At 44.4% G+C, this 15,054-nt stretch overlaps 1 protein-coding gene across 1 annotated transcript in view; it reads left to right on the top strand.

The window, feature by feature from the left end:
* USP45 (ubiquitin specific peptidase 45) overlaps positions 1–15,054 on the top strand; it is a 333,185-nt gene that overhangs the window by 105,572 nt on the left and 212,559 nt on the right. The window lies entirely within an intron of this gene.

Genomic DNA, 15,054 nt, shown 5'->3' with positions numbered 1-15,054 from the left:
AGGATAAGTAGTATTTCCCCAGTCGTCTTCCAGGACAGCCCTTGAGAGATGGAGCTCCTCCTACCAGACCGGAAACACATTGCCATCAGCTCTTTAAAAGGCGGTCCCTCAGGCACCTGGTCAGTTTTTTGTGTTTCCTCACTCCGAGGAGACATGTTGCCAGGAGGAACCACCTTAGAGGGCTGGATGATCTCCATTTCTCAGGACTGTCTGGGAAGACACCGCAGCAGCCTGGGACCCTCACCTTACAGGATTTTTTCCAGCGGAGCAGCATGGCCTCGGGTTCCCTCCACAGGCGTTGGAGTTCCCCGTCCCCCCTCTCTCCAGAGCCCAGTGAGGGAGAGGGCAGCGATGACCGCACACCAGCGGTGGATGCGGCGGGGCCGCTCAGCGGCCTCGCTGTATACAATCGTAAACTGGAAGACGCGGGGCGTCACTTCCGGCGTCGGTGACGTCATCGCTGTGCGCCGGAGGTCATGGTTCCGGCCTCCGGGCGCAGAGAGGAAGGGGAGGGCCGGAGCCAGTGTTAAAGGAAGAGGAAGCCTGCAAGAAAATGCCGACTGCAGCAGCGATCCCACGGAGGTCCCTGACGGAATGGAGGCTCCACACACCGCAGGGGAAACGAACACTGGCTCAGCACAGGTAGGCTGGCACCTGCCAGTATCTCTTTCCTGTGATTGCTATGCAGCATAGTGGGGGTGAAAAGGGGGTTAAGCACTGAAGAGTCCTTAAGGGACTTTTTAGTGAGAGAGGCACAGAGAGGGCTTTTTTATTTTAAAAAATGTTTTTTTTTTTTTTTTTTTCCTCTTCTTTGTTGATATCATGTGAATCAATTCCCTGCCTATGTACCCCTTTCTTAGAAGGAACCCTCCAAAGGAACTTCTAAAACGGAAAGGAAAAAGTGCCCCTCTTGTGCCACAAAACTTTCCTCCAATTATTCCAAGACCCTATGCCCAGCATGCATCTCGGCTGTATTAAAAGCTGAGGAGGATTCACCTTTTTCAAAGTTTCTCTCCTCATTTAAGGACGAGGTACAATCTACCTTTGCGTCCTTCAGACAACTAATCGCAGATGTACAAATACCTCCCTCTATCCCACCAGGACCTTCCTCCCCGCCTACCCCCGTAGCTTCAGGATCAGGGGAACCAGTAAGGAGCAGGGAAGACCCCTCTAGGGTCACGGACCCTGACTCCTCCCAGTCAGGTTCTGGGCAGGAAGAAGGACAGGGAGAGGCCGTCAGACCCACCGGATACAGGCTCTCCATAGAGGAAGTCAATGACCTTTTGGGAGCCATTTATGAGACATTGGAAATAAAGGAAGAGGAGATCCCTTTATCCAGACAGGATAAAATGTACCAGAGCCTGAACAAAAAGAAGGCTAGGGTATTCCCAGTACATAAGATTATGTCGGAGTTTGTACTGAAAGAGTGGTCAGAACCTGAAAAGAGACCATTCTTTGCAGGTTCCTTGAAGAGAAGATTCCCCTTCGACGACGACGAGGAATCAGTGTGGAACCAGTCACCAAAGTTGGATGCTCCCTTGGCTAAGGTTTCCAAGCATTCGGACTTGGCCTTTGAAGACATGGGACACCTAGGGGATCCCATGGACAAAAGAAGCGATGTCATCTTAAAGCGTTCATGGGACACAGCTATGGCCAATTTAAGACCAGCCTTAGCCACAACTTGTGTGGCAAGAAATTTTGAATTTTGGCTAAAACCGCTACAGGAGCACCTAACGGCAGGTACCCCGAGAGAAGAGATGCTAAAATCCTTCCCTATGCTTTTTAAAGCAGTAGGCTTCATTTCGGATGCTTCAACGGAAGCAGTAAAGTTGTCAGCCAGATCGGCGGCACTTTCTGTCTCAGCCAGAAGAGCACTATGGCTCAAAACCTGGTCTGGAGACACAGCCTCAAAACTGCGATTATGCAGCATCCCCTTTTCGGGAAAATTCCTTTTTGGCCCACAATTGGACGAAGCCTTAGAACGGACGGCAGATAGAAAGAAGACCTTTCCGTTCAAGAAGAGTTTTTCAGAAGAAAACTTTTCGTCCCTATAGGGGACAGGCCAGGGAAGACAAAGGTCGCCCGGATACGGGAAGACCGAAGAAGCATTGGACAGGGCAGAAGGGAAAACCGAGGGCAAATGTGCTCTTTAACCCTCCTGGCCAAAATCCCAAGACCCAGTGACGCTGGAGGCCAGGTGGGAGAGAGGTTGGAGAGATTCCTCCCCCAATGGCTAAAACTAACCTCCAACAGTTTTGTCAGGGGAGTCATCGAGAAGGGTTATGCTTTGGAATTCAGCAAAATTCCCCCCTCGAGATTGACAATTACCAAACTACCCAGGGACCCAGCAAAGGCGCAAGCCCTGCCACTACTTATAGGAGAAATGGTAGACCAGAGGGTCTTAATTCCTGTACCAAAGCAAGAGGAAGGAAAGGGTTTCTATTCGCATGTGTTTCTAGTGCAGAAACCCTCAGGAAAATTCCGCTTGATATTAAACCTGAAGCCTCTGAACGCGGCGATAAGGTACAAAAAATTTCGTATGGAGTCAATTTACTCTGTAAGGAATTTGCTCCAAAGGGATTGTTTTATGGCTACTATGGACCTAAAAGATGCCTATCTCCACATCCCCATAAGGGAGGGATCCCAGAAGCATCTACGCATAGCATTAAAGATCGGAGAAAAAATCCACCATTTTCAAAGCAGAGCTCTTCCGTTCGGACTCTCGTCGTCTCCAAGGATTTTTTCCAAAATCCTAGCAGAGGCTCTGGCTCCGCTACGACTGAGGGCCATAACTATAATCCCTTATCTAGACGACCTGCTGTTCATGGCTCCCACCAAGGAAAAACTGATCAAGGATCTAGTAGTGGCTCAGGATTGGCTTACCCATCTAGGATGGATAATCAACATCGAAAAATCAAATCTCATACCTTCACAGGAGATACTGTTCCTGGGATATATCATCCGCTCAAAAGAGCAGGTAATGATACTTCCAGAGGAGAAGATCAGGCGCATAGATCAAAGAACAGCAGAACTGCAGACCAACCTTCCAAACTCAATAAGAGAGATTATGTCAGTACTTGGGCTCATGACAGCTTCCATCCCAGCAGTTGGGTGGGCCAGATTCCATCAGAGGCCACTTCAAGCCTTCCTCCTACAGAACCTCGGGAACAAAGAACTAGAGGACAAGGTCCTTCTCCCAGTAGGAGTAAAACAAGAGCTATGGTGGTGGAGAAACCATACCAACCTAGACAAGGGACTGTCATGGACAGTTCAGATTTCATGCATCCTAACAACGGATGCCAGCAGCCGGGGATGGGGAGCCCATCTAGGGAGTCAGTGGACACAAGGAGTCTGGTCTTCTTCAGAGAGACACAATTCGTCCAATTTCAAGGAATTGAAGGCCATAGAGAGGGGAATCGCAGCCTTCCAGGAGCAACTCAGGGGCCAGCACGTACAAGTAAGGTCGGACAACATAACTTCCGTGGCATACCTAAACAAGCAGGGAGGGACCAGAAGTCCCACCTTAATGAAGGTAGCACAGGAAATCTTTCTCTGGGCAGAGAAGAATTTGGAGTCCCTCTCAGCGGTACACCTCAAGGGTACTCAGAACAACCTTGCAGACTTTTTGAGCAGACAACTGATCTCACAAGAGGAGTGGTCATTAGACCCTGGAGTCTTCTCACAGATAACATCCAGATGGGGTTATCCAGAGATCGACTTATTCGCCAACAAAGCGAACACCAAACTACCAAATTTTTGCTCGCTCAATCCTCGAGATCAGCCGCTGGCAATAGATGCGTTTCAGACCGCATGGACTTTCAGACTATGCTACGCCTTCCCCCCTCTTTTTCTAATCCCAAGGGTCCTAGCAAAATTCAGGACAGAACCCACTACGTTAATCCTGATTGCGCCATTCTGGCCGAAGAGGGCTTGGTTTTCACTACTATTATCCCTGACAGATCAACAACCATGGATGTTACCCTCCAACCGGAACCTGCTGTCGCAGGGACCAGTACTTCATCCCAGGCCAGCCATGCTAAACTTGGCAGCCTGGTATCTGAATCGGACATCTTAAAATCTAGAGGGCTCTCTGACAAGGTGATCAAAACCTTGCTACAGAGCCGAAAGCCAGTCACAAGAGCTATTTACCAGAAGGTCTGGAGGAGGTTTAACTTGTGGCTGGCGCAATCCAAAAAAGGAGAGTCGGACTCACCTACAATTCTGGAATTTCTACAGGAAGGTATTGACAAGGGCCTGTCCTTAAGCACTATTAAGGTACAGATTGCTGCCCTATCAGTTTATTTACAAACTTCCTTACAACCGGATCCCCTCATTAGCAGATTCTGCAAGGCAATTTCTAGGCTTAGACCAGTACCTTGTCGTAAGTTTCCGACTTGGGACTTGCCTATCGTAATAAGGGCACTTATTAGGGAACCCTTTGAGCCATTATCAGAGGCTTCCTTAAGAACGATTACCCTGAAGACAGTCTTTCTTATCGCTATAACCTCCGCTCACAGAGTTAGCGAACTACAGGCCCTTTCTGTTAGAGAACCCTTCATACAGATTCTTGAGGATAGGGTCATACTCAGGACCGACCAAACGTTTATACCCAAGGTCGCCTCTACCTTTCACAGAAGCCAGGACATAATACTACCCTCCTTCTGTAATAGGCCATCCAATGACAAGGAAGAACAACTACACCATTTGGATGTCAGAAGGTGCCTTATTGCCTACTTAGAAGCCACAAAGGGCTTCAGAACATCTGAGTCCCTGTTTATCCTGTTCTCAGGAAAACGCAAGGGGAAGCAGGCTTCCAAAGGGACCATAGCCAGATGGATCAAGATGGCTATCTCAGAGGGATACAAAATCTTGCACCTAGACCCGCCAGAGGGACTCAAGGCACACTCCACAAGGGCACTAGCCACATCTTGGGCAGAAAGAGCCGGTGCTACCCCTGAGCAGATTTGCAAGGCCGCAACGTGGTCAAGCATGTCAACATTCGTCCGACACTATCGTCTGGATGTTTTGGGTAGCCAGGATCAGGTGTTTGGAAGGAAAGTCCTCCAAGCAGTGGTCCCCCCCTAAAAAAGAACTGGGTGAGTACTTGTTAATCCTCTCAAGGGCTGTCCTGGAAGACGACCGGTAACTCTGTTTCCAGGAGTCTTCCAGGACAGCAGGTTCCCACCCTTTTGCTTCTACATTGATAAAATGAATTGATGTACTGTTACGTACTGTTTTAACTGTTTTTCAGCTCTGTCCTTCGGTTCTTTGATAAAACTGACCAGGTGCCTGAGGGACCGCCTTTTAAAGAGCTGATGGCAATGTGTTTCCGGTCTGGTAGGAGGAGCTCCATCTCTCAAGGGCTGTCCTGGAAGACTCCTGGAAACAGAGTTACCGGTAAGTTCTAACTCTGATTTTTCAAAAGCTTTCCTCAGGTTTCCAAAGACATAAGTGTGGATCTTCTGCTTAAAGCCTGGCCTTATTTTCTAAAGAGACTTTATTTTTGTACTTCTAATTTAAATGCCTTAAGAGTAGAAACAGAACTTTACTCTCAGAGCAATGTGCTGGTTATCAATGTGGGGAGTTTTTCAACCTGAAAAAAAAAATGGCAACTAGCCCAACCCAACCTATAACTGGCCTTTGCAGCAAGGAGCACATGGAAGGGTGATGCATGTAAAAAAAAAACAACAAAAATGTACAGCTCACTTGCCAGCCTGTAACCTAATTCACCCTGTCTGACAGTTCACTTTAAAACAAGGGGTTTCTTTTGCAAATATATGCATAAGCTGCAGAGGCCAAGTCACTGCACCCCAGTGTCCTGCAGTCTTAAGTCTATAAATTTTGAGACTCTAAAGCTGGAGCACATAGAGTATATAATAATGGATAGATTAAGCGCAGGTATGCCTGGAGGGTGCTCACCCCTCCCTAAAGATATAGGGATGCACTGGACACCCAGGAATAGCACATTGGCAGCAAAGGCATCCATTGCGCCTCTTCACCAATTCACCAACAGTACAAACTAATAGCAACCACTCAGACTTATAACTGGCCTTTGTAGCAAAGAGAACATTAAAAGGCGATGCATGTAAAAAAAATCAACATAGATTCTTCCTAGCTTCGTTGCCAGCCAGCAACAAACTGAATTAACCCTGTCTAGCCGTTGACATTAAAACAAGGGGTTTAGTTTGCACACATTTGAAAATATACGCGTAAGCTGCAGAGGCCACATCCCGGCACCCCAGTGTACTGCAGTCCTAGCTCTATAAATTTTAAGAGTCCTTAATGTTAGAGCGCAGTTTTTCAACCTGGACACAGACTGAACCCCATTACCTAAAAAAACACATTTGCCTAAAATTTTACTCTTGTTTCAGTGATCATTAAAATCCTGTCTATCCAACTCAAACAGCCCACTTGCTAAGTTGTTTAATATTCATCCTAACTTTTATGTACATTGACAGGTTACCCGATCAGATCACTTAAGTCTTCATGGTTGTTATTTTTCTCCTTTTCTGAATCGCCCTCTATTTCAACATTATAAAAATGAATCTTAGATGGTACTTAGTGTGGTGTTTTACCTATCCCCAAGCCTACTGTATTCACTGTAGCATTAGTCATGTGCAGTGGAACATGAGTACTCAGAATCATGTGACAAGAGACTGCTAAGTGCAAAGGAACTGTCACACAACATTTTTGAAATGTGAAGTTTAGATAAGTAAATTTAACCCACAATATAACTGCTGTTAGATATGTGACCTAAAGATTTACCCTCTGATTCCTCCTGTATTGTAGTGTAACTGTACTGTTGCCCTAATGTTGTAAAGTGCTGCGCAAACTGTTGGCTCTATATAAATCCTATATTTTAATAATAATATTAATAATAATGTTTTTTGTTGTTTGCACTTGAGTTTCTAAATGGAGGACATTATTTATATAAAGCTCCAAGAGTCTTTTTATTCTAATATGAACCCAAAGTCATCGATGAACTATGAATTCTTCAAAAGAGGTATTTCCACAGTGGCAGCCATTAAATTAACTATCCTAATGGGCTCCAAAGTGTTCTTGGCAGTTTGCCTGTAGACAAAGATGTTCTTGTGTTTGTCAGGATTCTGTAATAAGGCTGCCAACACTCACTCTACTTAACATTACTATATGTGCTTTTTGAGTTTTTAGATTACTCTGCATGCAACTCTAACACTGGGACCCACGGGGCACACATTTGAATAGCAAATTAATGCATCAATACGCATGCAGGTAGTTAATAAGCTAGTCTTTTTCAATCATCATTGGCACCTTTGATGGTCAGCTGCTTCTAATTTCTTGTATTTACTCCAAATGTCCCAATTTAAAATAATAGTTGCTGTGATTAAGCAGCTCTCACTAATCATTGACGTATAAGATTAACCTACAAAAATGCCCCTTTTACTTGCCTTCAATCATAGGAAAAGTAGGTACTTCCAGTTGAAATTGTTGAACTCAACATATTTGAACAGGTAAACATTAGGTTTTCATTCAAACAGTGCCTACAATAAGGCTCAATTTACACTTGTGCAAACTGTCATGCAACTTTAGACATCAAACTCGCTTGACAAGTCGCAGCTCATTCTTTTTAATGGCACCCATTCAAATCAGTGTGGTTTAAAGTCTCAACAACTTTGAAAAGGTACATTAACACGTCATATGATGACACAGCCAGTGACCGATCACGATACTGGTTCGCTGCCGGTACCATGTGACCGCTGTGACGAATCACAGCAGGTCACATGACAGTTGTACGCAATGGATGGCTTCCTTTCGTAGCATCCATTGTGTAGAATTGTGTTGCTAGCTGTGATTGGTCAATTTGGTTACATGGCACAGACAGGGCCAATCACAGCCCATCTGTACCACGTGATTAGCCTTGACCTATCACAGCTAATCACAACAAAACAGACTGAATGATTCAGTTTCATTCAGTAAAATGCTTGCTTATAGCAATTAATACACCGCTTTAAGCAATCAAAAAAAGCGGGCAAAAAAAAGGAAATCCTGATCACTTCCCCAGAGTAGTGCAATGTTACTATGGTAACATTATATTGCTCTGGTCACAATGTGTTAAAAAAAAAAAATCGTAGAAAAAAGGAAAAGAAAAATGTAATCCTTTTTTTTACCATGACCACTGTCTTCTATTGTCCAATTATGGTGAGCCTGGGCAATTTGAAGCCTCAGTTTCCTGTTTTTAGCTGACAGGAGTGGCACCAGGTGTGTTTTTCTGCTGCTGTAGCCCATCTGTGTTGTGCATTTGGAGATGGTATTCTGCATACCTTGGTTGTAACGAGTGGTTATTTGAGTTACTGTTGCCTTTCTTTCATCTTGAACCAGTCTGCCCATTCTTCTCTGACCTCTGAATCCAACAAAGTCTACACAAATGCTGCTCACTGTATATTTTCTCTGTAAACCCTACAGATGTGTGTGTGAAAATCCCAGTAGATCAGCAGTTTTTTAAATACTCAGACCAGCCCATATGGCACCAACAACCATGCCACAATCAAAGTCACTTAAACCCCCTTTCTTCCCTATTCTGATGCTTGGTTTGAACTTCAGCAAGTTGTCTTCATCACGTCTAGATTCCTAAATGCATTGAGTTGCCATGTGATTGGCAATTTGTGTTACCAAGCATTTGAACAGGTGTACTTAATAAAGTGGTAAAAAAGAGGTACCTGTGTTGGGTGCTATTGGTGGTGCCACATCCCTATATCAATTCAAGAAAAAGTTTTCCCCTATTGGTGGGACTTTGTAGGCACTCACATGTACACAAAATTTTTTATAAAAAATATAAGTTTTATTGAAAAATTACAATTTCATAGATATGCATAAAAAGCAAGTAAAGTAAGATACATCACATGTGCATTTAGGAAGTGACCACACAAGTACAGGGTGAAGGCTCAAAACCCGACTAGTTTCGGAGCTACACAATTACTCCTTCTTCAGGGGGGAGACGAGACCCTGGGTGGTGGTCTGTTGATAATTAATTAGGTAGACATCAGTCAAATATAACAATAATGCAGTCATATGTAGATTACAATAATTAGTAGAACAAGACATTTCCTCAAGATAAAGAAGAGTTGTAACTTACATTCTATGCAGTGATGAATGGCACTATATACCTGCCGGGATGTATTAAAATCAGATGCCGTTTATGCTCCTCCGAACCTGCACTCTGGCTGAATCACAACAAAACAATGGGGTACTCAGACCTCATACACATATGTTGTGGAGGAAAAAATTATGCCATTCTCTCGTGGGTGGCTCTCAGGAAGCACCAGGTAAGGATAGCTGGATCCCAAATTAGTGGCTGATCAGCTGGAAGGAGGAGATATGAGGTTGTAAGGAATAAGCAACTTCATAGCCAATAGTATAAGATAATCACCTCCAGAACACAAGGATAGAAGGTAAAAAAGAAGGGGGGTTTTTTAAATATAAAAATGGAATATATCAGTTACCTTGTTCAGATGGTAAATGGCCTGGATCATGCCAGACAAACAACCCTCGGTGTTCACAGCAAGCGAGCAATTGGCTCACTGCTATGATTCGGGGGTTTAAATGTGAAGTCAGATTGACTTCACAGCTGTGTTTACTTAGCTGGATTGATTTGCATTTTCCTTCCGTTGATTGCCTGGTGGGGTCCCTGGTGTGGGGGGGCCGGGCGCTCTCCTCGTCCACTGCTCGGCTATCGGGCATGGCGGAAGTGCGGTCGGCTCCTGCGCACCACCGGCACGTCACATGACCCGCTCGCGTGGAACGCAGGCGGGGCATAGTGTGAGTCATCGTCTGGACGTCTCGCAATTCGCGAGATTAGTGCAGAGCCGAGGACTCATGTTGCGGCTCGCCACTAGATGGCGGCCGCTTACCGTGCCGGGCTGTTTACCTGGAGCGAGCTGGGTAGCCATGCATTTAGTCATTGTTTCGTCTGGCTGTGAACAAATAGAAATTTAAATGAGATGTATATAAATTATAAGGTTCTTTCTCTATTTTCTTGACAAATATTCAACCAGTAAGGAGCAAAAAGGAAAAATGTATGGGGATAAAATCCAGAAAGGATTTTCTAAGTGAACGCCCCCTTGTGGCTCATTGCGAGATCATTTCACCTTTAATATCAATTTGCTTGCCAGAGGAAGAAAGGCATTTCCTATAGCCTAGAGGTGGTTCAGGGAGGCATATCGGCATCTGCTGGGAGATTGGGAACAAAGAAAAGAAAAGAAAAAAAGAAAAGAAAAGAAAAAAGGATAAAGGAATCAGAGCCTGCCTGCATGTATCATATATATATATATATATGTTTGTGGTCTTGAATATCAATTGTTGCAGACCTCTCAACCAACAATTGATATTCAAGACCACAAACATATATATATATATATATGATACATGCAGGCAGGCTCTGATTCCTTTATCCTTTTTTCTTTTCTTTTTTTCTTTTCTTTTCTTTGTTCCCAATCTCCCAGCAGATGCCGATATGCCTCCCTGAACCACCTCTAGGCTATAGGAAATGCCTTTCTTCCTCTGGCAAGCAAATTGATATTAAAGGTGAAATGATCTCGCAATGAGCCACAAGGGGGCGTTCACTTAGAAAATCCTTTCTGGATTTTATCCCCATACATTTTTCCTTTTTGCTCCTTACTGGTTGAATATTTGTCAAGAAAATAGAGAAAGAACCTTATAATTTATATACATCTCATTTAAATTTCTATTTGTTCACAGCCAGACGAAACAATGACTAAATGCATGGCTACCCAGCTCGCTCCAGGTAAACAGCCCGGCACGGTAAGCGGCCGCCATCTAGTGGCGAGCCGCAACATGAGTCCTCGGCTCTGCACTAATCTCGCGAATTGCGAGACGTCCAGACGATGACTCACACTATGCCCCGCCTGCGTTCCACGCGAGCGGGTCATGTGACGTGCCGGTGGTGCGCAGGAGCCGACCGCACTTCCGCCATGCCCGATAGCCGAGCAGTGGACGAGGAGAGCGCCCGGCCCCCCCACACCAGGGACCCCACCAGGCAATCAACGGAAGGAAAATGCAAATCAATCCAGCTAAGTAAACACAGCTGTGAAGTCAATCTGACTTCACATTTAAACCCCCGAATCATAGCAGTGAGCCAATTGCTCGCTTGCTGTGAACACTGAGGGTTGTTTGTCTGGCATGATCCAGGCCATTTACCATCTGAACAAGGTAACTGATATATTCCATTTTTATATTTAAAAAACCCCCCTTCTTTTTTACCTTCTATCCTTGTGTTCTGGAGGTGATTATCTTATACTATTGGCTATGAAGTTGCTTATTCCTTACAACCTCATATCTCCTCCTTCCAGCTGATCAGCCACTAATTTGGGATCCAGCTATCCTTACCTGGTGCTTCCTGAGAGCCACCCACGAGAGAATGGCATAATTTTTTCCTCCACAACATATGTGTATGAGGTCTGAGTACCCCATTGTTTTGTTGTGATTCAGCCAGAGTGCAGGTTCGGAGGAGCATAAACGGCATCTGATTTTAATACATCCCGGCAGGTATATAGTGCCATTCATCACTGCATAGAATGTAAGTTACAACTCTTCTTTATCTTGAGGAAATGTCTTGTTCTACTAATTATTGTAATCTACATATGACTGCATTATTGTTATATTTGACTGATGTCTACCTAATTAATTATCAACAGACCACCACCCAGGGTCTCGTCTCCCCCCTGAAGAAGGAGTAATTGTGTAGCTCCGAAACTAGTCGGGTTTTGAGCCTTCACCCTGTACTTGTGTGGTCACTTCCTAAATGCACATGTGATGTATCTTACTTTACTTGCTTTTTATGCATATCTATGAAATTGTAATTTTTCAATAAAACTTATATTTTTTATAAAAAATTTTGTGTACATGTGAGTGCCTACAAAGTCCCACCAATAGGGGAAAACTTTTTCTTGAATTAATAAAGTGGTAGGAGGGAATTCTAATTTTGCCCAGAGATGGGCTGTAAATGTTTAAAAGTTGGTTTTCTACTTTTTCCCTATTCCTGTTTTGCCAGTATATGGAATTAAACCTGGCCCAGGTTTAGAAAAATGTGGCGTGCTTGGTGTTTTTTAACAAGTCTAAGGGGTCAGTTTATAAAGGAGAGTGGAAAATAATCCTGAGTGGAAGAAAGCCAATCCTGCGACTGTCACATTACCAGGTGCTTTTTCTGTCTTTTTTTCTAAATCTATTATACTATACGTTTAATAAAATATAAATCCTGATACAGTTATTCGACTTATAACACAGCAAGACTTAGAGCATCAATCCTCCTCTTTAGGTAACTCTATTGAAAACAAAAGAGAGCATACCAGCACCAAAACATTGCTTCCACATTGCTTCTCCACATTCATCTACAATGCTTTCATATTTGCTGGTATGTGTAAAACGAAGATTTAAGTTTCTAGCTAACAGTGTTACTCTTTGTCGCCACAAAATAATTAGATGTGTTCACTAACTTTGCATTCTATGCCATTTAGAATGGAATTTATAGATGTGTGCGCTGGTCCCGATTGCAAACTGATCATCTCCTTTTGATGTATAGTAGGTTCCTAAAGCTTTTCCATTCTTGTGAAATATTTGCTTTTAAATCCCTTTCTTTGTCACACTTAATCAAGGCAAACTGACTGTCCTAGGATGCATTATTTTTCTGTCCATGCCCAGATATGAATGCATCAAAATCCAATCGCTGTCTATTTCCACATCACAATAGAATTTTCAAAAAGTAGTGGTGGACAAGTTAGCAGATATAGAGGACCTAAAGTGTGGTGGCTTGTCTAGACAGTGGTTCTCTACCTTAGCCTTCTTTCACACTGAAAATCGTGCAAATTCATCTTAAAACGATTTCAAATCCGCATTGCAGTTCGACTTTGGGGGCAACTTCATAGACATCTGTGCGGGTTCATGCACAGATGTCTATTGAAATCATCCAGGAAATCACCAAATGTAGGGCAGGAACTACTTGTGGAAATCGGTGCAGTGGGAGGAGTGTTGAACTCGGCTTACCCCTCCATCCACTATTTGCCACTTTCATGGGGCTGTCATGTGCATACATATCCAAGCAAACGGCACTCAATTTTGTAGGATCCCTGGGCAGCAACTCTCAGCTCACCATTCAGGAGGTTCCTGAGAACTTTTCAGATGTCACACCTTATGTTTCTCTTTGACATAATTCTGCAAAGTAAACATTCATTTGTTTTGTGCCCTTGAGCCAAAGTAAGTCAAGAGACATGTATTTTTACTTGTCACTTGTGTATAAAAAGGTTGTTTCAAGTAGTTGTCAAAATCTTCAGGCTTAAAAAACTGACCGTCTGGCTAGGATAAATGTTAGCAGACTAGGGTGACCATGCCCACTCTTGTCTTTATGAAAAGATGCACCCAATGTGAACAACAATCCAGCGAGGAGTATAATACTTTCAGGGGAGATGCCAAGCACTTCTAATTGTACTCATCACACAGATTTTCCAACATGTTGGAAAATGTATGCCAGTGGGTTGTACGCATTTTGTTTTCTATAGTAAAGGGGAATAAAACTGTCGCTTTAAGAGCGCCGATCGCGGTATTCACCACCGATCGCCACGGTCTGCAGGAAACCCCTTTAAACCAAACTGACAGCAGAAAGTGCAAGGATATGCCTGCAGGGACCCCAAGCACTGTACCACCTCAGACAAACCGTCGTCCTGAATCCTTCAGCAGCATTGAGAGAAAGGCAGGAAGTGACCTCGGCTAGGCAGCAGGAAATGACTGCACAGGAAGTGATGTGGCCTAAAAAAGCTTACACTGCTGAGTACAGAACCAGGGCTACACAAAAATGGATGCCCATACAAAAAAAAAAAAAAGCTACAGGGAAAATGGCTGCCCCATACAAATCTATGGGGGAAAAAATCACATTGCCCACACTTAAGATGGCAGCGCCCACGACGAACCATGCAGCTAGGGACCAACACATGAAGGCCTCGGGAACCACAACAGGTACCATGTCACCCCCCCCCAGAGTTCCACACACAGAGCCACCACAGGGAAGGGGGGAGGGAAGGACACACAGACCGGGCATCGGGCAGGCTGGGGGGGATCTTGTGGGAGGCCCGTATCCCATTATCCCCAGGAGAGGGCCCACATCTCCCCAAGGCCTGCAGTGGCAAAATAGGGTACATTTACTCACCATACCATAGACCGGGTGGGCTCCGCTCCAGGCAGACTGCCTCCCACCCGAAGTGGGGGTGCTGCCAGCCGAGGGGTGTGCTGTGACTCATGGCGTTCCAGGTTGTCGCTTGCCGGCGAGGCATCCAATTGCAGGCTTGTCCCCCTCTGGAAAAGGGGGACTGTTGTGGCTAGGCCTAGTTCAGAACTATAACCTGCTCATGCTCGTAGGCCAGACGGGGGGACCATAAAGATCTAGATTATCCAGTGCGAAGCCCCAGCCAGCATCGTTTCTTGTAGATCACCAGGAAAATTCTTCCCTGAACACTAGCTAGCAAGTGAGTAAAGAGAAATAAAAGTAAAATATTCTTAAAAGAAATACAAAACTGAGACCGTAGTGCCAGCAGGAAACCTAGGTCCTACTCCTTCTCAAGGCAGAAACAAACTGATGTGCTGGGCTGTGGCAGTGGGGGACAGTCCCGTGGGCATGTACATATTAAAAGTTTTGTACTAACGTACTGCCTAGACTACTCCTGCAAATGGCTGCATAACCCTCTCAGCTCATGGAGATTAGGCTGCGTCTGTCGGCAGACGATGGAGAAAAAGATTTTACGGTAAGATCTTACAAAAATCGTATTTTTTGGCAAACTGAAACATGTTTTAACTTAAGGTGTTTCTGTAAGTTGTACTATATTTTATATTTAAGCTTTACCATATCTCCTGTCTTTATCTTTATTATTATTATTATACCGGATTTATATAGCGCCAACAGTTTGCTCAGCGCTTTACAATATGAGGGAAGACAATCCAATTCAATACATGAGGAATTAGAGGGCCCTGCTCGTTAGAGCTTACAATCTAGAAGGGAGGGTCAAGTGAAACAGA

Source organism: Pelophylax lessonae (assembly GCF_965119305.1).
Source record: "Pelophylax lessonae genome assembly, chromosome: 3".
NCBI lineage: Eukaryota > Metazoa > Chordata > Amphibia > Anura > Ranidae > Pelophylax > Pelophylax lessonae.
This window is presented reverse-complemented; position numbering and strand designations above follow the sequence as displayed.